Consider the following 25,480-nt stretch of genomic DNA (forward strand, 5'->3'; position numbering starts at 1 on the left):
TAATCAAGCAATGTCAAACGGTTCAGGTTTGAATTCGAGTTTGGCAATGATTAATTTTGATTCGAATTCGAATTTTCCAATGAGGTTCATATGAGGTTAGGGATTAAGTTTGACTATATATATATATGTAATAAATTAATAAAAAATCAAAATCAATCAATGAACATATGAGTAAGAATTCTGATTATAAACGTACATGAATAACTGAATCATAATACAATCTAATTATCAATGACATTAGTTAAATATAAACATACACCGTAGTAGTTTGCAAATGCAAAAACAAATGACATAATTTTCAATCTTCAAAATTTAAAACAATGTCTATAATGTCAAATACTTGTAATCTCTGCAAAAATCACAAAATTAAAACATAATCAGAATTTAAACATACAAATCACAATACAATTATATTGCAAAATCATGGAGAACATCTTCAAATTTCAAAATTTAAGAAAGGAAGTCTATACCGTCAAGTAGTTATAATCCATAAGCGCGAACCGTAATTTCTTTTATCAATTCAGCTTTAGGTTTGACTCGAGGTTTGAATTCCATCAGGTTCAACCTTCTGGTTCGGATTTTAGGTTCGGCGAACTTGAACAAATCTGAATTTTTTTTTTGGGGTTCGCCGAATTTATCTCAAAGTTCAAATTCAGTGAACCTTGTGACATTGACCAAGCATGAGAAACCCTTGGAGATTTCAATGCTATTGATGGGTGGTAACTAGGGTAGACTGCTGACACCTAAGTTCAAAGCACCTCACCCTAAGGGGATAAAGGTAGTTGAACTCGTGACCTCCCCATCTTTGGGGAGAGATCTCATATATAGCTCATGACCGCTTGGGCTAATATTGGGGCTATTTTTGTAGTTAAAGTTGTAGAAGAACGAACTAAATTTTCCTAAATGCAAGCAAAAGACCTGAAATTAATGTTTCACTATTGATTTTAAGGTTCGACTCAGCTTTTTGCAATTTAATTTGTAAAAACAATGTCATTCAATTTTTTTTGCCCTAAAAAGCTTAAAGAAAACAAAAAATAGTGGCATCCCAAATTATTTGAATCTCACAAGTCATGTTCATAAGATCAGCTGACTTCCCAAATATGAGATCAGTTGCAGGGGTTTAGGGAGAAAATTTATGATTCTGAAATGATCATATGCTTACTAAATGCTTTGCCACTAGAATGGAACAGTTTTGCAACGAGCATCTACTCTAAGAAAGACTCAACCCCTTTTGATGAGTTGTTGGCTCAATGCATCTTGGAAGAAACTAGAATCAAGGCAAAGGATGACATTAAATCAATTGAACAGTCTTAGGCCTTTATTGCAAGGACCAAGAAGCTGTAGAAGGGAAAGTTTGGAAAGTCGAAGAAGAAGCCAAATATGTCCAAGGTTCAATGCTTTGGATGCAATGAATATGGACACTTTATGAGGGACTGTCCAAAAAAGCAAAACAACAAGAGAAAGGAAAGACGTGAAGCTCACACAACTAAAGAAGTGGGAGAACCTAAGAAGAAGCACAAGAAAAAAGATATCAAAGATCTTTACTAATGAAGTAGGCATCCTCTCTATTAGGTTCTTTGTGAAGGTGGACTTTCCTTTAGGATAGAATGCGTTGTTGTTTACACTAGAAGAGTATGGCATCATAGATAGAAGCATGTGATAGAAGAAGATTCAGAGTCTACTTGATTGAGTTGCTTTGTAGGAATCATCCAGTCTTTCAAAATTGAGAAGATTGGACCATTTTGCATATTATTGATCATCTAGGTATTCTCTAATATTATGTTAGAGATAGTCATTCTGTTAAGGTGGATCATCATGATCTTGGATGAACCATCATTTTGAAAGTTCTTGGAAGAAGCATTATGACAAGCATAGTATATATTCCATATAGTATGGAAACGATACTCTTGAAGGACGAAGGAATGTAGTCGGTCATGTTGCAAGCTCATAGCTAGATGATTGTATGAAAGCATAGGAATGCATATTTTAAGTAACTTTTGGGTAGGATTCATATGTACATAATCTTGTAAAAGAAAGTTGGTCATAAATTATGCATGGTGAATCTTCCATTTGGTTATATGATGTCTAAAAGATGAATTTGACTTACTCTAGAATGAATAAAAGATTAAGACTTTCTCACTAGAATATATAGAATAATGATCAACATCTAGTATAGTCTCCAAAAGAACGAAAAGGAGTTAACTACTCCTTGGAAGAAAATTGTAACTTGGTAATCAAGTTCGATCCTTCGATACTCTCTGATGCATGAGGGAAGATTTGTGTGGAGATGGACCATGAAGATGTTGATGCTTTGATGAGAAGGTCATCATGATGAGGTAAGTCTATTATTAATAATTGTTGTTGGTTATCTGGTTAACATATTGTTTTGCTACCTAGCAAGATATTGCAGGAATATATGGAGAATGTTGAGGCAAGCTCAACATATGATGCATGGCCAGTATGAAGTTAAGATGTTCTCATCTTGAGATTAAAAGGTAGTAGTGCAAGAAGATAACTCGAAGGTCAACTTCGTACAATAGTAGGAGATCACTTTCATGAGGAAGCTATGGTCAACTTGAAGTTTGGAAAGGCTCAATATTATGCCTTCATTAATGATGAAAAGATGAAAGTGATATGCAAGATTGATGACCTAGATCCTGTCAAAAGATTGAAGGAAGAGGATGGTTCCATGATACCTCAGAAGGAAGCAAGCTTGATACAATGAGATGCGAAGGAAAGAGGGAGCCATGCAACTATCTCCATAAAGAACAGGTGGCTGATACTCTTATGAAAGACAAGCTATAAGGCTTGTGGTGTTGACTTCCCAAATTGAAAGCAAATTTGGAATGTCCTCTAGATTTGAGAGGGAGTAAAGGATTCTCCTTGAATAGGAGCACAAATCTATTCCCTGGTCAAGAAGGGAATGGGGATATTCTGTGCATTCTCCTCTTCATGTGTCATGCACTTGACCAAGACTAACAATCATAAGTCTAAATGAAGGCCTTGGAGAGAGAATGGAGGATTGGATAAGCATCTATGGTTTCCTTGAGGATAGAACATCTAACAAAGGAAAGGGACCGACACTCTTTGAGGATAGGAAATGTAGCCAAGATAAGAGTGGTTGAAGAGGACCAATTTTCTTTGAGGATTGGGAATCCAAGATATGAATAGTCCTAACAGGACATATCTTGTGAACATTCAGAGGGGGTATGCACCTTGTAGAGGTAGTGCAGTATTAAATGTAAATCCTCCCAGCATAATGCTCTTGAATGAAGATGAGCTTGTCAAGTTAGTCGTCAATGATAGTGCTAGTTATAATGTTGACGTTTATAGTTGGCTTATCAATCTGACTCTTCTTAAGAGAACTCTTCAGTTTGAGAATGATGTTGTACTGGTTGTACAATTATGAATACCTCCCTAGTTAAGGGGGAGTGTTGGAAACGTAACTAGTTTCGGTCCTCATAATTGTTGTTGTACTCATTTCAATATGTATCTTATATAACAAACAAAAGAAGAAAGAAAAAGTTTTTATTTTAAAGCATGAGTTTCATGCTCCAAATTGGTGGTCTTCTAGGTAAAAGCATGTTCTTCATGCTTCTAGGGTTTTTTAGGTCATATGATATATTGTCATGCATCAAGATTCAAGAGAGTCAACATAATGATTATAAGACCTTTCCGGGCAAGATATACCTTGCAAAAAGTATTTATTTTGAGTCTGGAAGGTCCTCGAAACCTCCAATGTACAAGTCAACCTTGGCAGCTATAAGTCAGCCTAAACGAGGGAATTCGACCCCTTGGAAAGGCTATATAAAGAAGCAGATTCGACCTCATTTGGCACTCACTCACTCACAAGTTCGATCCCTCAAGAACAAGTTTGATCTGAAGCTCAGAATAATGAGGAAGGAAGAGAAAAGTTCTAGAAGGAAAGAAGAATACAGGAAGAAGGAAGAAAATATGTGTTTGGGCTCTATCTCTCTCACATGTGCGAAATCTAGGGTTTTTGCAGCTTCAAGGAAGGCCGAAATTGTAGGTTCAAATCGCAGGAGAGTGAGTTGTAGTATCAAGTTGCTGGAAGATCAAATACTCTGTTTGTGACCTCATTGACTTTGGAAGGATCGCTCTTGCTCAAAGGAGGATCTCTTGAAGAACCGATTTAGGGTTTTTGCAGCAGCTACAAGGCTGAAGTTGCAGGGTCGAAGTTGGGGATCGAAGTTGCAGTTGGAAGTTGGGGATCGAAGTTGTAGGGTCGACGTTGGGGATCGAAGTTGCAGTTGGAAGTTGGGGATCGAAGTTGCAGTTGGAAGTTGGTTGATGCATGATTGAGCCTTGTTGATCTGATCCTCTTGGAAGGGTTGACTTGGTACTTGGAGGAGGACTTGGTCTAGGGTTTGGGTCTTGATTGTCTCATTTGAAGCAGATTCTATAAGAAGAGAAGAGATTTACCGAGTTTTCCCCTTGGAGAGGTTTTGCCCTGGTTTGGAGCTAAATCTGTGTCTATTGTCTTTATTGTTTTGCTCTTGATATTTGTTTGATGAAGAGATCTAATCAAAGAAACACAAGTAGATACATAAAGTTCACAAGCAAATATTAAGATAAGGCATTTTTGAATTAATAGCTGCCATATTGCATTTTCCAACATGTGTGCTACTTGTTCAACTCTAAAAAACATTTTTCATTAATACTTTCAAATATATGGAAACAACTCTTATGTTTTGTTATTGTGTAGGCGAAGAGTAAAATCAAAATTTGAAGGGATTACAATTATGTTGCAGGAAACAATCCCACAAACAAAGTACTAGTATCTAGAACATCTGGAAATGCTGAATAGGGCATGGTATAACCTGGAAACATTGCATAGGTTAGTGAGATAGGGTATGCTATGGGTTGCTATGACAACATAAATATCAAACACTGGCGATATCAACGACAACATCTTGGATCACTTTCTTGATGTCAATATTGTTAAGTTGCATCACCAACGATATGACATTTGTTTGTTTAGTAGCACCAACAACAATGATGGCCATTGCGTAGCACGAATCCTAGACTTCACCACAACAATGTTTATGTTAAGGAAATAATTTTTATAGAAGTTAATTTTTTGTTTAATTCTCAAATTTATTTATTTTTGTTACTTCCATAGTTTTATATATAGTATATGTTATGTAATATATTATAATTTATAGCATAGCTTATATAATATATATGCAACATGTGATATGATTGTTGAATTTCATATATATATATAATTTGAATTTAGTGCTAAATATTATTCATTTTTTTGTTTTTTTTTTGGTTTTGTGTGTGTATATATACATATATAGAGTGTTGAACTTTATTCATTTTTTTTTGTTTTTGCTTTTGTGCGCGCACACACACAGACATATATATTTAGATATAAAATCTTTATATTTCCATATTTGAAAATTTACAAAAAAGAGAATACATCCAGAGGTCCATATGGTTATCTATCCAATTTTCTCACAAAACTGAAAAGTAAAGTGTTAGAGATGATGGGAAACAACTCCTACTGGCTGTTTATTCACGAGATCTTGATATTCCAGTTCCTTTGGTAAGATTTGAATGGCTTCTTTGGACAACCAATTTGCCAAGGAGTTAAGTTCCCTGTATATATGGTTGCATGTATGCCATTCCAAATTATTCATAACATGTTTTACCCCTTGTAGAATATGAGCAAGATGTGGAGCAACAACGCCAAATCTTCCATTTACCTAATCCGTCATTAGTTTAGAACCCCCCATAATTTGAAGTTTTTTGCCTCCTTTTGATTTTCCACAAAGATTAAGGGCCAAAGGGCTAAAAATTCTGCCCACATATTTGTGCCGCGACCAGGTGCATATTTGATAAGAAATTAATGATGCTTGTTTAAAAACAAAATAGCTCCTGCTCCACACATTGGCAGATTGCCTTGGCTGGCCACATCAAAGAAGCCCCAAGGGATCGACTTATCCAATAGAGGCATTGTAGGAACTCTTTGCTTTTTACCTTTAATCTCTGTTCTGAAAAAATCACATACATGTTCAATGACACCTGAAGCAACCTCCAGTGGAATGTCTTTATCGTGAAATATGGACATGTCCCTGGCCCACCAGACAGAGTGAACAAATGCTGCAGGGAAAACTGGATAAACCAAGATTGCTGGATCATTTGCCCATTCCAGAAGGCATTCTTCCAAATATTCTTTATTCCATTGAGAAATTGTGGGATTGAAACAAGACTTAGCCAAGGACTAGACTTGTTGGGCGAAAGGGCAATTGGTGAATAAACACTGGATGGTTTCTTCATTTGATTTGCAAAGGGAGCACCAATTGGGGCCAATACAACCTCTCTTTAAGCAATTGTCCCATGTGAGAAGTTTATCGGACAGGGCAAGCTATAGGGCTAATCTATGCTGGAGGGGGCCTTTGTATTTCCATATGAATCGCCACCACTAGGCAGACACTCCATTTGGTTGTTCTTTCATAAGAGCTTGATACCCAAGCTTAGTAGTGAATGTACCGGAAGAGGGATTGTTTGTCTAGATGAGTTGATCCTCATCTTCATTTGAAAGTCTAATCATTGATGTGATCAGAGCACCAACAAAAGTTGTCCACTCCTTTGCTTCATGCCTTGCTAAATCCTAGCTCCTGAGTTGATTTCCATGCACTAGTCCCCTAGGCCTGTTCAGTTTGAGAACTTGCTTCCACAAGGAAAAAACTCTGACAACATGCAAAGATGATATGGTGCTTTCTAGTAATTTATAGCTTTCCCTTGAACGAGCTTATGGATCCAAACACAACCCAATATTTCTGCCATCTTCTACCTTCTAGGCAATCCAATTCTTGATGACAGGGAAAGCATTAAGGAATGCTTTCCAAACAATTGAAGATTGTGGAACTGTTTTTCTAGCACTTCTGATTTCTCATTTACTCCCAAAGTATTTGTTCTTCAATGTTTTACTAAAGAGGGATATGTATTCAAAAGTCTCCATAGACTCTTAGTTGTAAGGGCGTGACTAAAAAGAACCAGATCTCTAAGTCCCCATCCACCTAGTAATTTTGGCTTAGCTATGATTTTCCAACTGACTAAGGGTATGCCTTTCGAAGTCCTATTGCTAGACTAGAGAAATTTAAAGCTTATACTTCTTATCTTGTTCAGGATTCCTTTTGGAATGGCTGCTATCAAAGTCCAATAGGGAGGGATCCCTTCCAGCACAGATTTAATGAGAACTAGTTTGCCTCCTCTAGATAGAAAGTGGCTAGTCCAAACATGAAGCCGCGCTTCAATTTTTTTAAGCAACCAGGTTCAGTTGATCTTCCTGTAAGAGTTTGGCTTTATGAAGAAACCCATATATTTCAATCCCTCTTGTGCATATTTAACTTGGATTGGGAAAGTCTGAGTGAGAAAATGCCTGATTCCATATGAGATATTATATAAAGACAAGATTTTTCCATATTCACCTTCATACTTGTTACAAAAGTATCTAGAACTCTTTTCACAGTTGAAATTTAGACAACTGAACCTTTCAAAAAAACAAGGATATCATCTAGGAACAGTGAGTGAGATATTTAAGATTGAACATAAACCTTAACTCCTTTGGGCTCAGTTGAAGCAATATCCTTTTTGATCAGAGCACTTAATACTTCAGCTGCAAAACAGAAGAGGAACGAGGAAAGGGGACACCCTGTCTGAGTCCCCGAGTAGCTTTAATTTTTTTTTGAAGGACGACCATTAATGAGCACTGTGAAATTGATAGTAGAAATACAAACGAGTGTCCAGTTGATGGACCTTATGTTCATGTCTAACTGTATTAGACATAACCTAATGAAGGGCCAACTAACTTGATCATAGGCCTTAGATGGGTCGATCTTAAGAGCTAGGAAAGGAGTGGCTGGATTTTATTGAGTGAAGAGATTCTTGCGCTAAAGCCACAACATCTTAGATTTGTCGGTTTTAGAGAAACCCAAAATTTTCCTCCAATATGTAATTGTTTAAATGTTCTTCAACCTCATGGAAATAATCTTTGTGATCAACTTGTAAATTACATTACAACATGAGATAGGTCTAAAATTGTTGAAGGATGCATCATCTTGCTTTTTCAGAATTAAATAGATAAAAGTTGATCTTAGAGCACGATGCTTGCAAGCCTTGCTTTGGCATTCCCTCACCACCTTGAGAATATTGTCTTTAAGTAATTCATAAAAACCTAGATAAATTTCCACGATATAACCATCTGGTCTTGAGCATTTTCCTTTCTGTATTGAAGACAAAGCACCCAATACTTCAGACTTGGAAATTTCTGCTTCCAACACTTCATTCGATTCTTCATTAAAAGCTCGAGGAAAAGAGTTGAGTACCTCCAAAATTTCAAGGATTAGGAATCTTGGAGGCTCAAGGCATAAAGAATGGAAGTAATTGATTCTTGTTGAGGCTTTGTCATTGAGAGTTTCTCCATTTTCCTGTCTTCATTTTTGATCTCCCAAATAGTGTTGCATGCTTTTTGAGCTCTGGCAAAATTATGGAAATACTTAGTATTATTGCCCCTCGCCTTCAACCATGTAGCCTGGCTTTTTTGTCACCACAATTAATAAGGACCTTTTTTTATGAGCCTATGATTTGTCTTCTTAAAATCACTTCAAATTTAGAGGGATCTATTTTCCATTCACCACCCCCTACTATGTAACCCAGACTAATGATGTCCTACCAAATTCACACTTTGACAATTTTACATACTTCTCCTTTTTCAAAGTATCAAATACTTGTCTAACATTCTTGACGTGCTCATCGCAAGTCTTGCTAAATACAAGAATATCATCTAAGTAGGCAATCACAAAATCATCAATGAATGGTCGAAAAACTTCATTCATCACACGCATAAAAGTTGCAAATCCCAAATGGCATCACTAACCATTTAAACAAACCCTACTTTGTTTTGAAAGTGGTTTTCCAAATATCACCTTTTGCAATCTGAATATGATGATAACCACTTCGTAAGTCTAACTTAGTTAAATAAATTGTATCTTTTAACTGATCCAACAAATCATTGATACGAGGAAGACAATATCGATTCTTTATTGTGATTTTCTTGAGTGCACGAAAGTCAATGCACATTTTCTATGTACAATCCTTCTTTGGTACTATCACAATAGGAGATCCACATGGAGAGGCTTGATGATTCCCTTTTCAAGCAATTCTTGAACTTGCATTTTGATCTCTGCGTCGTCAATCACGATACCAGTATTAGGAAGAGGGGCACTTTTGTGTAGTTGAGTCTCGGGAGGCAATCCTTCAGGCTCCTGGAATATCTCATCATAGTTAGAAATGAGATTAACTAATTCATCCTTATGAGAAGGATCACAACCCTTAAAGACATTAGATTGTTTGACATCTTTTGCTTTCACAACTAGAAGTACAAAATTTTTGCTAGTATTTATGAGCCTCTTCATTTGCCCTGCACTAATAAGTGATTAAGTTAGTTTTCATGTTGTGTGCTCTTACAATATACTCAAACCCATTTTTGGTGAGGTGATATTTGTTCTTCTCTATGAAGAATATGGCTTTCCTGTTATGCAAGTAAGGGCTTCCCAATACAATTTCACAAATATGAAAAGGAATCACATCTAATTCGACCTCGTCAACAAATTTTGAAGTGATAGCAAATTTAAGTTTACAGTGCTTCGTTACTTGTAGCTTTGCATCATCACATACCCAACCAAGAGGATAAGACTTCTTGTGAGGTGTTGTTTCTAATCTCAGTTTCTTGACAATTGCTTCAGATATTAAATGCAATTGGGAACCAGTATAAAAAAAGAGTATACACCTTCATAGGCTTAATTATCACCCTTATGTGAAAAAGCTTTCTTCTTCTGCGTTCATAATTAGGAGATGGAATAGAAGAAATAGAACTAGCATGAGAAGATGTTTTGCGTTACACTCCTAAGCTGACCTGAGTTTCATCCCCTGAATCAAATCCCAAGTCTTGTTGCATTTTGGCGACAATCTTTTGCTTTCCTTTGCCTCTAAACCTTTTAGGCCTTAGTTTAGGATATAGCTTCCTACAAATTTTTCGTCAATTTGTTCTATGCTGCAACTATCACTTCAGCAATATCCAATAACATCCAAATTAGCAGTTTTACTTCTTTAATTATCCAATGACAATGTCAGGCCAGGAGGTAACTCCTCAAATGAAATTCTATTATTCATTTAGGTTGTTCATTATTATATACAAGAAGGAGTGACTGTTCAGTTTCATCTCCCGATGAATCTCCATTTCTTCTATTGTTTATTTACACTAATTACAGTTGTTCACCCAATCCCTATGATTAGGTGTCAACATTCGCCCCCCTTAATCTGAAGGGATGTTGGTGAGTCCAAGCATTGTTCTGAATCTTTCAAGCTTTTCTCTTCCAAGCGCTTTGGTGAAGATGTTTGCGATCTGCTCATTAGTGGAATAATGCCGAAGATGGATTGTTTTGGTCTCAACATGATGTCGAATCAGATGATATTTTGTATTGATGTGCTTCGTTCGATCATGGAACTTTGGGTTCTTGGCCAACTTTATTGCCGAGGTATTGTCAATCATGAGTGGAGTCGATTGTACTTGTTTTACCTGCAAATCTTCTAGAATTTTCCAGGAGACAACTCCCGATCCAAAACTCGTAGCATAACCCGAAGTAGATACCACAGTTTCTTTGTCTCCATCGAAGTCTGAATCAGAGTATCCAATCAAGCTGAAGTCGCCCACCTGTGTATACTTGAGTCCAGAGACTTGAGTTCTCTTTAAGTACTTTAGAACTCTTTTTGCAGCAGACCAATGTCCCTCCCAAGGTTTTTGCATAAACCTGGACAAGATTCCAACAACAAACGAAATGTCTGGTCTGGTAGTAGTCAGGTAGGTGAGACTTCCCACATGCTGTCTATACTTTGTTGCATCCTCAAATTCTTTTCCTTCAATGGATGTGAGCTTTAAGTTTTGTTCCATTGGAGTAGTCAAAGGATTGCATTCAGTCATGCCAAACTTGTTCAACAGATTTCCAATGTACTTCTTTTGAGAAAGGAATATGGACTTCGGATGTTGAGTTACTTCAATACCAAGATAGTAATGAACATAGCCCAAATCAGTCATTTCAAAACCTTTCCTCAATTCCTTCTTTATGGATGCAATGTAGCTCTCATTGTTCCCTGTCATCAAAAGATCATCTACATATACCACAAGATATACAACTGTTTTGCCAACCTTCTTGACAAACAAAGTTGCATCATCAAGATCATAATGTTTGAAATTGAGTTTCAGAAGATGCTCAGTTAGTTTTTCATACCAGGCTTGCAGTGCTTGTTTGAGGCCATACAAGGATTTCACAAGTTTGCATACTTTATGTTCATGTCCTTTTACAACAAATCCTTCAGGCTGGGACATAAAAACATTCTCTTTTAGGTCTCCACTCGAGAAAGCAGTTTTTACATCCATTTGATGGACTTTCCAACCATTCTGAGTTGCTAGGGCAAATAGTGTCCGTATGGTAGCCCATTTTGCTGTGGGGGAAAAAGTCTCCTTATAATTGACCCCTTCCTTCTATGCAAAACCTTTTGCCACAAGCCTGACTTTGTGCTTGTCAAGTGAGGCATCAACTTTATACTTGTTCTTGTAGACCCACTTGCAGCCAATTGGTTTGGTTCCCAATGGAGGATCAACCAACTTCCAAGTGCCATTCTTTATCAAGGCATCATACTCCTTTTGCATTGCTTCTTTCCATTCATCATGGGAAGTAGCTTCTTTAAAGGAAGTTGGTTCAAAATTTGTAGACAAATTCAATTCACAATCATAAGAAACATCCATATCAACAGGTGAATCAGAGTCATCTACATCACCTCCATTTTGTCGGGTTGAATTTCTAGTTCCTGCCTTTCCAACCTCATCAGGATGAACACTTTCAAGTGTCTTTGTCAGCCACTTTGGGGGACCTTTTTGAGATGGTCCAGGCTGCTCCGTTGATTGAGTTGGGATTGAATCAAGATTGAGTCTCCCAATTCTGTCAATCACATCACTCAAAGTATCATCCATTGTTGGAGTTTCATTCGGGGGAGAGAGTGCTTCAGAAGAAGATTCCACAGGTTGATCTAGTATAGGAATCCCCCCTTTAAGATGTGGAATCTAATTATCAAATTCTTGAAATGATTTTGCATTTGCGAATCTATCCAAGCGATCAAATTGCCGCTCAACAACATTTTCAGTTTTGGATGATCCAAGAAAGATTACATCTCTAGATACAACAAACTTTTTATTGACTTCATCATAGAGACGGTATGCTTTGGAGGTGTTTGAATACCCCAGGAAGATGCACTTACGACTTCTTGCACCAAGTTTGTTTCTATGTACCTTTGGTATCAAGGCATAACATGTGGAACCAAAGACCCTGAGATGATTTACCGAAGGAATGTGCCCATACCACATTTCATAAGGAGTCTTGTTTCTAATAACATTAGATGGACATCTATTCTTTACATATACAACACATAGAACTGCATCAACCCAAAAGATCAATTTTACATTTTTGAAAAACATCATGGAGTGCACCATATTTAAAATTGTCCTATTCATTCTTTCAGCTACTCTGTTCTGTTGGGGATTATAAGGCACAGTTGTTTGATGTTTGATCCCATGTTGGCGAAGATAGTTTTCAAATTCATTTGAAGTGTATTCTTTTCCATTATCAGTGTGAATTGAGCCAATATGAGATTGTGCATCATTTTCAATCCATGTATGAAAGTTATTGAATGTTTGAAAAGCATCAGATTTGTTCTTCAATAAATAAACCCAACACATTCTGGTGTAGTCATCAATAAATGTCATCATATATTTATTTCCATTTGCAGAAGGAATAGGCATTGGACCACATAAATCTGAATGAATGAGTTCAAGTTTTCTATGTGCTCTGGAATGTGAATCATGAAAACACTGTTTGCTATGCTTTCCTAGAATGCAAGCATAACATTGCTAAAGTTTCCTAGGAATTGTAGGCAAACCAATAACACCATTTTTCTTCAACAAGCAGACGCTGTCATAGTTCAAGTGTCCAAGTCTAGCATGCCATAATAATGTTGATGGAAATGTACCTTCTTCATAATGAGAATTGTATGAGAAATTTTGTGCACAAGTAGAGGTACCCTGCAGCTTGAGAAGCCTTTCTTCTTCTATTCCCGATTCCCCGTCATGACAAGTGAGTGGTCTGATGCTTTTCTCACCTCAAGCTTGCCATCAAACATATGAATGGAGTGTCCTTGCTGGCGGATGTGGACCAAGGACAACAAGTTTTCCTCAGCTGTGGGAGATATAAAACATGATACAGAAGAAAGTCTGGAAGACCAGGTCATTTAAGCCTGATTGTGCCAAGCCCTGATGGTTTGAGTTTTGATTTTTCTGCAAAGTATATTGCTCCATCAACATTGTCAGTAAATTCTTCAAAAAAATATCTTCTAAAAGTCATGTGGCAAGTTGCTCCTGAATCAAGCAACCAATCATTTTTCCAAGAAGCAAGTGAAGCATTAAATAAGTCTTCATTTACTCCAATATTACAGTGTGCCACAACATAGTGAGTGGATTCAGGTGCTTTACCTTTCTCTTTGTCATTAGTTTTACCTTTGGGTTGGTTTCTTTCCTGCTCAATTTTGTCCCAAGGCAACTTGCATGTGGATGCATCATGTGATCCATCTCTTTTGCAGTGTATGCAATGCAAATCTGACTTTTCTCCTTGAGAGTGTCTGCCCCCCTGCCTCTGAAATTTCTTCCTCTTCCTCTTCGACCACCTCTTCCTCTGGAAGAATCTTGAGCAAGATTCTTCTCTCTATGTGCAAGACACACAGCCTCTTCAGAAGACTGAGGAGCTGTCTTCTTCCCAAAAGCTTTCTCTCTTTCAACAATTTTTTTCACAAGGGAGTCAAAGGTAATATCTTTGAGGTTTCCATTTGCTTGCAATGACTCATGATAATTTGAGTAAGTGGGATAAAGTGCCTTGAGAAAAGCTATCAGAGGAATGTTGGGTTCAACATTAGTGACTTTGATATCATGCATAATAGATTTTACTTTTGATGCAAGAGCAAGAGGATCATCATTTTGTAATTCAAGGGTGAACGATTTAATCATGAGTTGAACAACTTCAAGTGCAAAGTGTGTGTCACAGAGTTCCTTCAGTTTTTGTAAGGCTTCGAAAGCATTTGAAAATGGCGAAATATGGCGATTCACCTCTTCATTTACTGATGCTGCAATCAATGCATAAGCCTTGCTGTTCTTATTTTCCCAAATGGCGAATTCCTTGTCTGAGGTAGGTTGTTCTGGCTCTTTGTCTCTGTCTCCAACACACACTCCTTTCCACAGCTCATTAAAAATGAGAGTGTGTTTGATTTTCCGAGACCACTCAGGATAATTTTCCTTCCCATTGAGGACCACTCCCACAATAGATATTAATGAGTGCATTTTAAAAAACTGTGAACTGTAAAAAAAATATACTTCTGCTACCAATGTATAAAATTGTACTTCTGGTGGAGAAAAACATAGTTCTGGTGCAAAAATTTAAAAAAAAATTGCACTCTGATATATAGGACAGAGCTTCAGAGAACCACGGAACCTCGAGCTAGAAAACTCCTGCAACGTACCAAATCAACGAAAAGCATCCAATCTGAATGCAAAGAGAGGAGTATTACCATAAGCGTATGAGAGTAGATAGATAGGCGTGATGGAGGGCAACAGTGCGTAGGAGAACTGCCGCACTGTGTGAACGTTGCTGGGGAGAGCCAACGCTGTGTATATGTGTGGATATGGAGCAACGTTAATGGAGGTGTTATTTGGGGGAATACTTATATATGGTGGAGGGCATATATGATACCAAGGAGTCAACGTATGACCGGTGCGTTGTTTAAGACATCAGATATACGACTTTTTTGCGGGAGTATGGAGCGTATTAGCTGAGCGGGAGTATGGAGAGTATATATGAGGGAGGCACACAGTATAAACACGCACATAATAAATTGCATATGGTATATGGGGACAACGTTAATAAGATTCCAATAGCGTTAATATCATACCAAGCGTTCCACACAACAAAAACCGTGATACCACACATCAAAAAACCGTGGGTTGAGCAGTCGACAGTGTGTATGGTGTTGTATGTGGAGTTTGTGCCTGAGACTGGTTTTTTTTTGTTTGTTTTGTTGTTTTTGTTGTTAACGTTGCACGTTATCGACTCATTAATAATGATTTATAAATCAGAAAAGCCACAAAGGCTTCGGTACCTGGAAGGAGCAACGATTATGTAAAGCAGAGGAAATGCCGGGTAGCAGGGCGGAGGAGCAATGCTTATATGACTGGAGGACCAAGAATGGCGATGCCAGTATTCGGTGGGTGGGAAGATGCAGAATCCCTCGACTATTCTCTCGTCTTCGCCACAGGGCTCATAATGTCAGAAATAGAAAACACATATGACAATGCACTATTCAGGCCTCTGGAGCATGACAAAGGTGTCAGCTCTGCAAAATAGGCAAAACATAGGCCAGGAGGGAGTTACAAGGGCAAACTATAATGCCAAAGATAGAGCTAGCTCTGATACCTTGTCAGGCTAGGAGGTAACTCCTCAAATGAAATTGTATTATTCATTTAGGTTGTTCATTATTATATACAAGAGGGAGTGACTGTTCAGTTTCATCTTCCGATGACTCTCCATTTCCTCTATTATTTATTTACAATAATTACACTTGTTCACCCAATCCCTATGATTAGGTGTCAACATACAGTAGAAGAATAGTAAATACAACAATTAAACAAATGCACAATGAAAGACAACCAAGAGACAAGAGACACAAATTTTGGTCAATGACTAGGGCAAAACCCACTATGGGGAAAACCCTTGCAAATCTTCTTCTATAAGATTGTCTTCAATTGTTCAACATAGAGAGAGTACATCATCCAATGTCCAATTTCAATATTCAATATCCATTCCACTATCCAAAATAGAGACAAAAGAGAGAGAGTCAACAAGAGTCAACTCAAGTGCAAATCTATCCCAGTGACCAACAGTCAAGAGCAATAGTATGTGCCCTAACCAGTCAACTTTCCACGGTCAAAACCAAGGTTACTTGGGAGCGGGAGCGACATTTTCAGAATCTCCCGGTTTGGGAGCGAATCGGGGAGTGATATATATATATATATATATAGATATAGATATATATTGATGCAGAAATGTAGACAAAAGCATGTAAAATGATGAAGTAGATATAAAAAACATAAAAAAATAGATTGAACCATATAATATCAATCATCTGGAAGTTATAATCTTCATCAACCACGGCCACAATTTATTAACATACAACATATTGAGTCTCATGATTCATCAATCTTAAAGTTTCAAGCTTTCAAAATTCAATATATAACATTTATCATCATTGATCACCAAAGTTGTACTTGTAAGCTAAGTGTAACCATTACAACAAGGAATATCTAACATGAAATGAAACAACTTTCAACTTTCACGAAGCATCATATTGATAATTCATTATCAATGAGTCATAATTGCCAACATCAAACTTCAAACTTAAATTGTCAGATATTGTTTACAAAAAATATCGTAATAAATATGAAAGAGTCGCAGTTATTAAAACTACTAGAAACTAGAAAAGACAAGTAAATCTATTATCTACAACTTCCTCTTGCCAATAGAAATGTCTAATTTCTGAGTACGTCGTGGTACTGGTGGTCTTTTAGGAGTCTCTTCCCGCATAGTCTCATGACCAGAACTAGAAGGCACATGCCCTCCACGTGAGGATGTAGATGGAGGCACCGACAACAAAGGAACAATAGTTGAAACTCGAGCACTGGCACTGCTACTGGATGGCAGGGGTGGCATGGTTGTTGTTGCTTCATCATCATCTCTCAAAAGTTCTGCTTCCAACTCTTCAAGATGTATAGTGCCATCCTCCAAATTATCGTCCTCTGGGTGGCTCTCCCAAATTTTATATATTGGATCATCATAAGCTTGATCATAATAATGACTCAACAACCTCAAGTTGTAGTGCACGTAAACCAAGCTTTCTGCCCAGCTTTCATTGAGTCTGTTTCTTCTCACATTATGTATGAAGCTGTAGGTGCTCCAACACCTCTCTGCAGAAGAAGTATTTACAACCTGTGAGAGAACATTTTTTGCCAATTTTGGCAAAAGTCCCATGCCACCATATGCCTCCCACCATGCGAGAGCATCAAATATGTATCTATCTTCCATTGCATGCAAAGAACCAAACAAACTTGTGCAACTGAAGTATCTGCCTAATTCAAGACGCAAATTAGCACACTCCTTCTTGTCAGGTACCAACTTGTCTAATGCTTCCATGTATCCTTTAGATACCTTTGGATATGTATGGGGTTTGATCCTAACCCCATCCTGCTATGAAACGAACTCACAAAAGGGTGGAAAAGAGAGATAAATGCCTTAGAATTCAGCCTCTTCGAGGGGCATCCTCCTTTACATTACATAAATGAACAATTCTTGGATGATACAAATGACAAAACCTCCTTTCTATATATAGGAGTCTAAGTGGTCAAAATATAACCAAAGCCGATCTAACAATAGTAATATAAGGGCACAAAAATAACAATAGTGGGCTTCTATGGGGCACAATAATAACAATATGGGGACAATAGGGGCACAACAATAGCAATAAGGGATACAATGACAATAGTAATGGGGGAATCACTAGTATTATAGGGACCTAACATGCCCCTCTCTTTCAAAAAAGTGTTGTCCTCAACGCTTGAGTAGTTCTAGATGCTTTTGTATAAAATTCTCATCTTCCCATGTGGAATCTTCAACGGGTAAGTTCTTCCACTTGATGAGATACTCTGAAGTTGATCCATTTCGTAGCTATCGAGTTCTAATTTCTTTGACTGCTTCAGGTTCCAATATGATTTTTCCTTCCTCATCAAGTTCTGGCAATATTGTTTGAACTGGGAGCCTGTCATCTATAAACTTCTTTAAGCATGACACATGGAAAACTAGGTGCACTCGGGAAGCTGCATGAAGCTCCAATTTGTATGCCATAGTACCTATCTTTATTCATTGTAAGATAGCCAAGGAATTGAATTGCTTCCTATATCCAGCACTAGAGTGTCAAGTGATGGTTGCAAGTGGAGGAACCATAAATTGCTTAGGAAAGTGCCATAATATCAAGCTATCCATGGGAGAATATGTATTAAATATAGCTCTGATGCCAAATGTTATGAAACCAACTCACAAAAAGATAGAAAAGAGAGATGAGCACCTTAGAATTCAGCCTCTTCGAGGGGGCAACCTCCTTTACATTACACAAATGAACAATTCTTGGATGATACAAATGACAAAACCTCCTTTCTATATATAGGAGTCTAAGTGGTCACAATATAACCAAAGCCGACCTAACAATAATAATATAAGAGCACAAAAATAACAATAGTGGGATTCTATGGGGCACAATAATAACAGTAGGGGCACAACAACAATAAGGGATACAATGACAATAGTAATGGGGAAATCACTAGTATTATAGGGACTTAACACATCCCCAGGTGCAGGTTGGCCCTGTTAGCACTTGAAATTTCACCTCAGGCTGAAAAGGCAAATCTCAAAGCTACATCAAACCATTTAGCCTCGTAGCTAGCCCTACGGGGCAGGAGAAGGCTCTCTCCGGTCAATCTCGGTAGATCTTCAATGGGATGAGATGACCAACAAGGTAACACTGATATTAGGCTAGTAAACTGATTATAAAGGTTGATTTGGGGGTTTTTGGGGTTTTTGGTGGCAAATTGAGGAGCTGCAATTTAGGGTGCGGGGATGTGACACAGTTTTTGCAGGGGGGTCTTTGGGGCAAGGTAGGAGCCTGTATTGATGTCTTTAACTGAAATGGATGATTAGGAGGAAAGATAAGAAGGCTAAAGAGAGCAAACAATGGATTTGAATTCTCTTTAGACAGCAGAAAACATAGAAATTAAACAAATTTGAAAGCAGAGCATGGCAAGCATGAATTCTAACTTTATCACTTCATTTGTTTAATATGCAGCAGTATAGAAAGGAAATGAATCACATAACAAAGCTTACAATAACATGAAGAGACACACCATCAACACAATGAGTCCACAAGAATCCCAAAGATGACTGCAAAACCCTGGTCTTCCTTAGCCAAAAATTGCAGAGATACAAGTGAATAATACAATGATAGCTTCTCCCTCAAGAGTCCAACCATGAAAATGAGCATGAAAGTACATAATATAGATGATCTAACCTCTTCCCCACCTCTAGGGGTCGAGCTCACCATCCTAGGAGCTGTTTGAACAACTCCTAAACTAAGCACTACAAAATAGGCAGTCAAAACAACTTGCCTCTAAAAACTTGGAAACCAGTTCATACAGTCAATTTTACCCTTTTACATGAGAGAAACTTCTAGAAGAGTAAAACAAGAGTAAAAGTACCCAAAAAGTGCCACAAGTACAGTCAAAAGGATCATCATCGACCTCAGCAAGTCAAACTGGTGTTAATCTGCAAATTCTGGGCTGAACTGGTCAAATCTGCTCAACGGGTCGCGCACATGCTGCTCAACGGGTCGCGCACTTTGGAGGCCTGTTTGGAGGCCTTCCCGGTATCAGAATCAGGTGCAGGATAGCTCGTTGGAAAGGTCTCTGAGTCTACTTTCCAACCCAACCGGAATTTTTGGATTTGGAGGTCATTTGCCCAGTCAAAAGTCAATTCTCCCAAGACTACTTCTGCAGCTCAAAAAAGGGGCAGAAAGTCAAAATTTGGCTGTATTTTGACCTTTTGGAGGCCCAAAACTCCATGAAAACTCAAGGTAATGGATGTGCATATGTAACTTTGCATGACAAATCCACCAATGCAAAGTTTCCGCAAAACGGAGCTACGAGGACAAAGGGTCTCGTCGGGGGTGAGACCCGTTGAGAAGCCAAAACCTGTAAATTGCCCAAAAATGTCAAAAATGAGCCAAAACTTCCAAAATTTTCTGTACTTGGTGCTGTGAAGAGGCTAGTGAGTGTCATGATGAGTGAGAGAAGCTTCGGCCAAGATGCGAAGTGGGTTGGCCTTCTTCTTCTTTCCAAGAGCCTCGGTCAATCTTCTTTGAAACACTTTCATCTTTGCTTTACAAACGTGCATCCTAGCCCAATAGTGGTTTTTCATGTTTCTTAGCAGCCTTTTGTCTTGGTTGGCCTTAGCCAACAGCTTCTCCAAGTGTGCATTGACCCGGATGAGCATGGATTCTCTCTCAGCAGGCAATAGATCACCGGGCCTCCTACGGTTTAGGACTCGATCACTTCGAATCCTCCAAACTTCATCAAGGGCCTTCTCCTCCTCCAGCTGAGTGTTCCGCTGCTCTAAATATGTGATGGTCCACTGAGCACCCTCAAGTCTCCGCTGCAAAGTCTCATTCTCGGCCCTGAGCTGCTGAATGATCTCCTTTGCCTCCTGGCTAGGAGAACTGACCTCAAGATCGATCACTGGATCCTCATGAACCATGGGCTCTTTGCCCCTCTGCAATACATCTGCTGGTGAAGAAAGCGAGGCCCCTTCCACATACTGTGGAGATAACACTCGCTGCTCTGACGATGAAGGCGAGACCCCTTCCACCTGCTGTGGAGATAGTACTCGCCTAGCTGCTGCAAATAAGGCCCTTGGGCCTTTCTGATAGGTGACCATAGGAGTAGAACTGACATGTCGGGTGATGGGAGCATCGGGCTGCTGTGATGGTCCTCCCTCCTCATGAATAGCCTCCTGATGTGGCTGAGGTGGCACTGTGAAAAACTCACGGGAGATGAACTCCTCCCACGAGATGCCCTGCTGTGTCAACTGATGCAAAACAATGAGCTGAATCAAACCATAGTGACAAAGACTCCTGTACTGCTGGGCCGGGGTCTTCCTCTGCAACATGGGTACCATCCTCTGAATGTTCTGAAACAGGAAAACTGGGAGGTTCATCATCCTCACCCGGGTGAAATGCATCAACAGGCGAATGTGATATGAATACACCTGTGAAAATCTGCCCTCACATGTGAAATAATGCATGATGAGTCTCATGAGGGGAGCATACTCACTCCGAAGAAATCTGAATGGGAAAACACCTGTCAACAGTTTCACAAATGATGGCCGGATATAGGGCTCAAAGTGAACAAAATCAAGAAGTCTGCGCTTAGACCACACCTCCCCCACATTCGGTATACCCGTAGCCTCTGAGATCACCTCGGGTGTCAATATGAAATTCACCCCTGCAAGAGTGACATGTCCATCATGGAGGTGTAAGACAAACAAGCGGGCCAACTCTCTATGATGCTGAATCTGAGTGAGCCTCTCACAAAACTGATAGCATGACATATACTGGAAACAACTCAGTGCCAAAGGACAAGCCTGCAACTCTGCCAATGAAGTGGGCTCCTCCCTCCTATGGTGACCTCCTTTACCCCCTCTACGAGGCCTCCTCTGTTCCTCAATCTCTGTAGATGATGAATGGTCATCACCTTGCTCATGAGTCTCGGTATCTGACATGGTTTTGGAGCAAGGTGGGCAAACTGAAGGAGTAAATGAACTGCTGCCTCTGCCTGCAAAAGTACTGAACTCTATGCTGTTTCAAGGGGAAAAACATGATGGGAATGTTAGGGGAGGGAATTTCTGAACAAGGAATGGAAATATATGATAATAACAGGGAATTTTCAAGGGAAACTTTACACATTGTCATGCATATAGGAACAGTTTTAACATTGGGAAATCATTTGCAAAGAACATCTCATATGGGACAAAACATGTATAATAATGAACATGTAAGGGGATTACAGATATCGATAGGGGCATAGGGACACCATACACCAAATTCACTTAGGAGTTCATGTGTGTTATAAGGCAGATTCTGCTCTTTTTGTTCTTTAAGGGTTACATGCACATTAAGGAGTACATACTCATCATTTTCACATGAAGGGAAAGTGTTTCATGTACAAGGGGATGTCAAGGATATATAGGGGTTTGTACATGCTTTTAAATATACAGCACATTAAATTTACATGACTCTCTTCTGTCTTTACAATGTATCTTTTCTTTTTGTTTTAGTTTTTGCATGTGTATGGTAGAGGGAATTAGGGTTTGAGTGCTTGTGAGAGGGGTAGGGTTTATAACTTAGGGATGGGGGTAGGGCAACATTTTATGTGCAAATGAAATAGGACAGAGATGCAAACATGATTATTAATGAAAGAGGGGAAAAAGGAAGGGATCAATGGGACAATAAACACTTGAAACAGTCATAAAACCCTAGCATTTTACAAACATTAGCAACAGCCATATTAATCCATTCACTTGCAAATTTAAATGATAAAACCATGACACACATCATCATTTTCACCATCCATATCAACATTCATGAATTGAGTACCTACCTCGATCAATTTAGCAAGTTTGAAGAGGAAGGAGGAAATTTATTTGCAGTTTTGGAAGCTGGCAGACGAACGGGTCGCGCACGAGCCTGGACGGGTCGCGCACCTGGAAACTGCCCGAAACACTTATATTTTCGCCTTCTTCTCCTTGCACGCTCTCACAATCTCTCTTGGAAGCTCGAAATGCATAATAAGAGTGTAAGGAGGGAGAATTAGCTTTTATAATCTCATTTTTGAAAAAATTTCATCCAAAACCCACTTTATAAAGTCTATTTTGTCACTTTTTAAAAACACTGATTTTCTTGGTTTCCTTTATCCTGAAGTTGACTTTTTGAGTGCTTTCACCTGATTCCTTTTGCAGGGAGATCATCTGAAGGACTGTGGCAAGGGGACCAGGGTTGTTGCTGCCTTTCTGAAGATTTCTTGGACACTTATTCTTTTTACAAAAATTATCATGACCTTGGCTTTAAAAACAGGGTTTTTAAATCCAAGGTTAAAAATGAGCTATACATGATGAAAATTTGAAAGGAACATGTTTACCATCTTCCCTTTGGCTTGCTGGTCACTCAAGGACTCTCAGAAACATGACCTTGCTAACCTTGCTAAGACAATTGACCAAAACCCTAGACCTAGAATTTTGACATTAAGACCAAACAAGAGCATTTTGACAAACTCAATGACCTGATATGACCTGATCCAGCAAAGCCAAAAGGGATATGAATAGACCAGCTCCTCCATCAGGGTTATGGCATGCCTAACGGGATGCAAATTTTGACACTGATGAGACACCTACCAATGCAAATGCAAAGAGCTTTGATCACTGATGGAGGGCTCTCAAGACCGACACTAACAGGCCCAACCAAGATGGAGAGTAGTATTTTGGCATACAGATATCCGCCAAGGCATGTAGTGGAACATTAAGTTTATTCTACTGTGCACACACACAATTGTGAATCATTGTATACAGGTTGGGATCATTTTCCTGAACAATATCAATTATGTGCCCCAACATGCTATCCATCTGCTCATACACCTCCCCAATCACTGGTTTATCTGTATCTGCAGAATGAATCATGCTATAAATGGGCTTGGTGAATTGCAATACTTCCCTCACACGTGCCCAAAATAGACCATCAAGAGTAGTCTCCTCCACCTGTTCAAAATCATGCTTGTCAAATGCATTTGTAGCTCTGTCCTTTAATATCTGCTAGTGTTGACTTGATACCATGCTAGCCAATGACTCTCTTACGTTCAAAAGGCGCCTGAAGGTGAGGTAATAGCTAGGAAATCTAGTCTTCACAGTCTTCAATAACTTCAATCTTGAGTGATTGCGGGAAAGCCCATGTGTATTGCTATGATTTGTAATAAATTTTATCATTTGTTTGCCTCTCTTGTACAAATAAACGATGCATTTGTATTGTTGGTTTTTGTTGTTAATAATATCATGCATCAAAAGGTTCATTGTGTGAACCAAACACCCAGACTAAAATATGCTCGGGTATTTATCCTTAATAATTGCTCCCATTGCCTTACAATTAGCAACATTATCAGTGATGACTTGGATGAGATTGTATGACCCAATACGTTCAACTGTTTCAAGTAATGGTTTCGCAATATTGATGCCAATCTTGAACTTCTCTGAATAATCATATTCTGAAAGGAAGATGGCACCACTAACAGATTCAGAAAGATCACTTATCAATGGCTTGCCTTTTACATTTGTCCATCCATTAGATACAATGGACACCCCATGCCCAGTCCACGAATTTGTCATTTTACTCAAAGAATGTGATAATTTTGCTTTTTCATGATCAAGTCCAACGATTCTAGACTTGTCATACTTAGGGCTCTTGTATCCTTTGGGGCATCATTTATGGCAGTAAGCATTTCATGCCAATAAGGTGAGCGAAGAACATTGAATGGTATTCCACAAGCATAGAGCAACTAGTAAATTTTTGAATCCACATTATTCCTACACCCTTCGTCAAGGAAATCTGATATTGTTCTACGCCTTAAAGAGATGTTTGTTCATGTGCCTCCATATCCGTTGCCATGGGAGGATGCTGATTGAGTTCTTTGTGGATGTTGATGTGATTGTTAGCTATGTTCAAAGAAACCCTTTGATTTTTTAGATTTGAATTGGGCTTCCTCCTCTTCCCTTAGGTATTTGGCTCTTTCTGTTGCTGACATACTTACACAAGATTTGATTCCTATTTGTTTATCTCCATCACATGGCTTTTTCCCACAGAGGTGCCTTCTGGCACTTGTATACGAAATTGTGTAAATGTTGTTGCAATGGTTGTATGTAAATTTAGTGGTTCCACCCCCTTTCCTTGCTTCAGACCTAGTAACATATTTCCACAATGGGGTTTGGTCTTGTTTAAGTTTTGGGGCCTCATCATCTCCACTCTCTTCCTCCTCACCAAGGTACTCCTCTCCACGGTTTTCATCAAATCCACTATAACCCACTTCTTCATCCTCTTCATCATGATCAACCCTCCTACTCTCCAACACCATAATAACAAAAAATGGAACCAACAACAAGAAAATGCCAAGCCATATAGCCACGATGGTTGAAGTTTTGAGTTTGCATAGAAATGGAGGAATGGGAATGGGAAATAGATATTTTTATTTATTTATTTAGCAATGAACATATAAAAAATAAAAATGCTAGATTAGAGTGTAGATCTTACCTCTTTGGCCTTCAATCCCAAGCTCCAATCTCCCTTGCAAGCTCCTCCAAGCTCCTCTCTTTTGCTCTCTCCAAGCTCCAAACTCTTTCTTGCTCTCTCTCCAAATTGACAAATGGTAAATAATGGGAGGGGAGAGGGCCTTTTTAATCTTTCCCCCCTCCCCTTCCCTCCCTCTCCTCACTGTTTGCCGCCCCTCCCTCTCTGTCCACCGGCCGACCCTCCCTCTCCATCGCGCGACTCTTTTCGGCGCGGACGAGAGCGAGTTTTTAAAGGGGGGAGCGGTCGGGAGCAACCACTCCTCGACCGATCCCTCTTTTAAAAAGTCACTCCCAGAGCAAAGGGGTGCGGTCAG

The 25,480-nt window shown here is 38.9% G+C and overlaps 1 protein-coding gene across 4 annotated transcripts in view; it reads left to right on the plus strand.

The window, feature by feature from the left end:
• Positions 1 to 25,480, plus strand: part of LOC149146368 (RNA-binding (RRM/RBD/RNP motifs) family protein) — a 218,155-nt gene that overhangs the window by 98,582 nt on the left and 94,093 nt on the right. The window lies entirely within an intron of this gene.

Source organism: Pinus tabuliformis, chromosome X (assembly GCF_031772625.1).
Source record: "Pinus tabuliformis cultivar Carrire ecotype Pingquan chromosome X, CPIR1, whole genome shotgun sequence".
NCBI lineage: Eukaryota > Viridiplantae > Streptophyta > Pinopsida > Pinales > Pinaceae > Pinus > Pinus tabuliformis.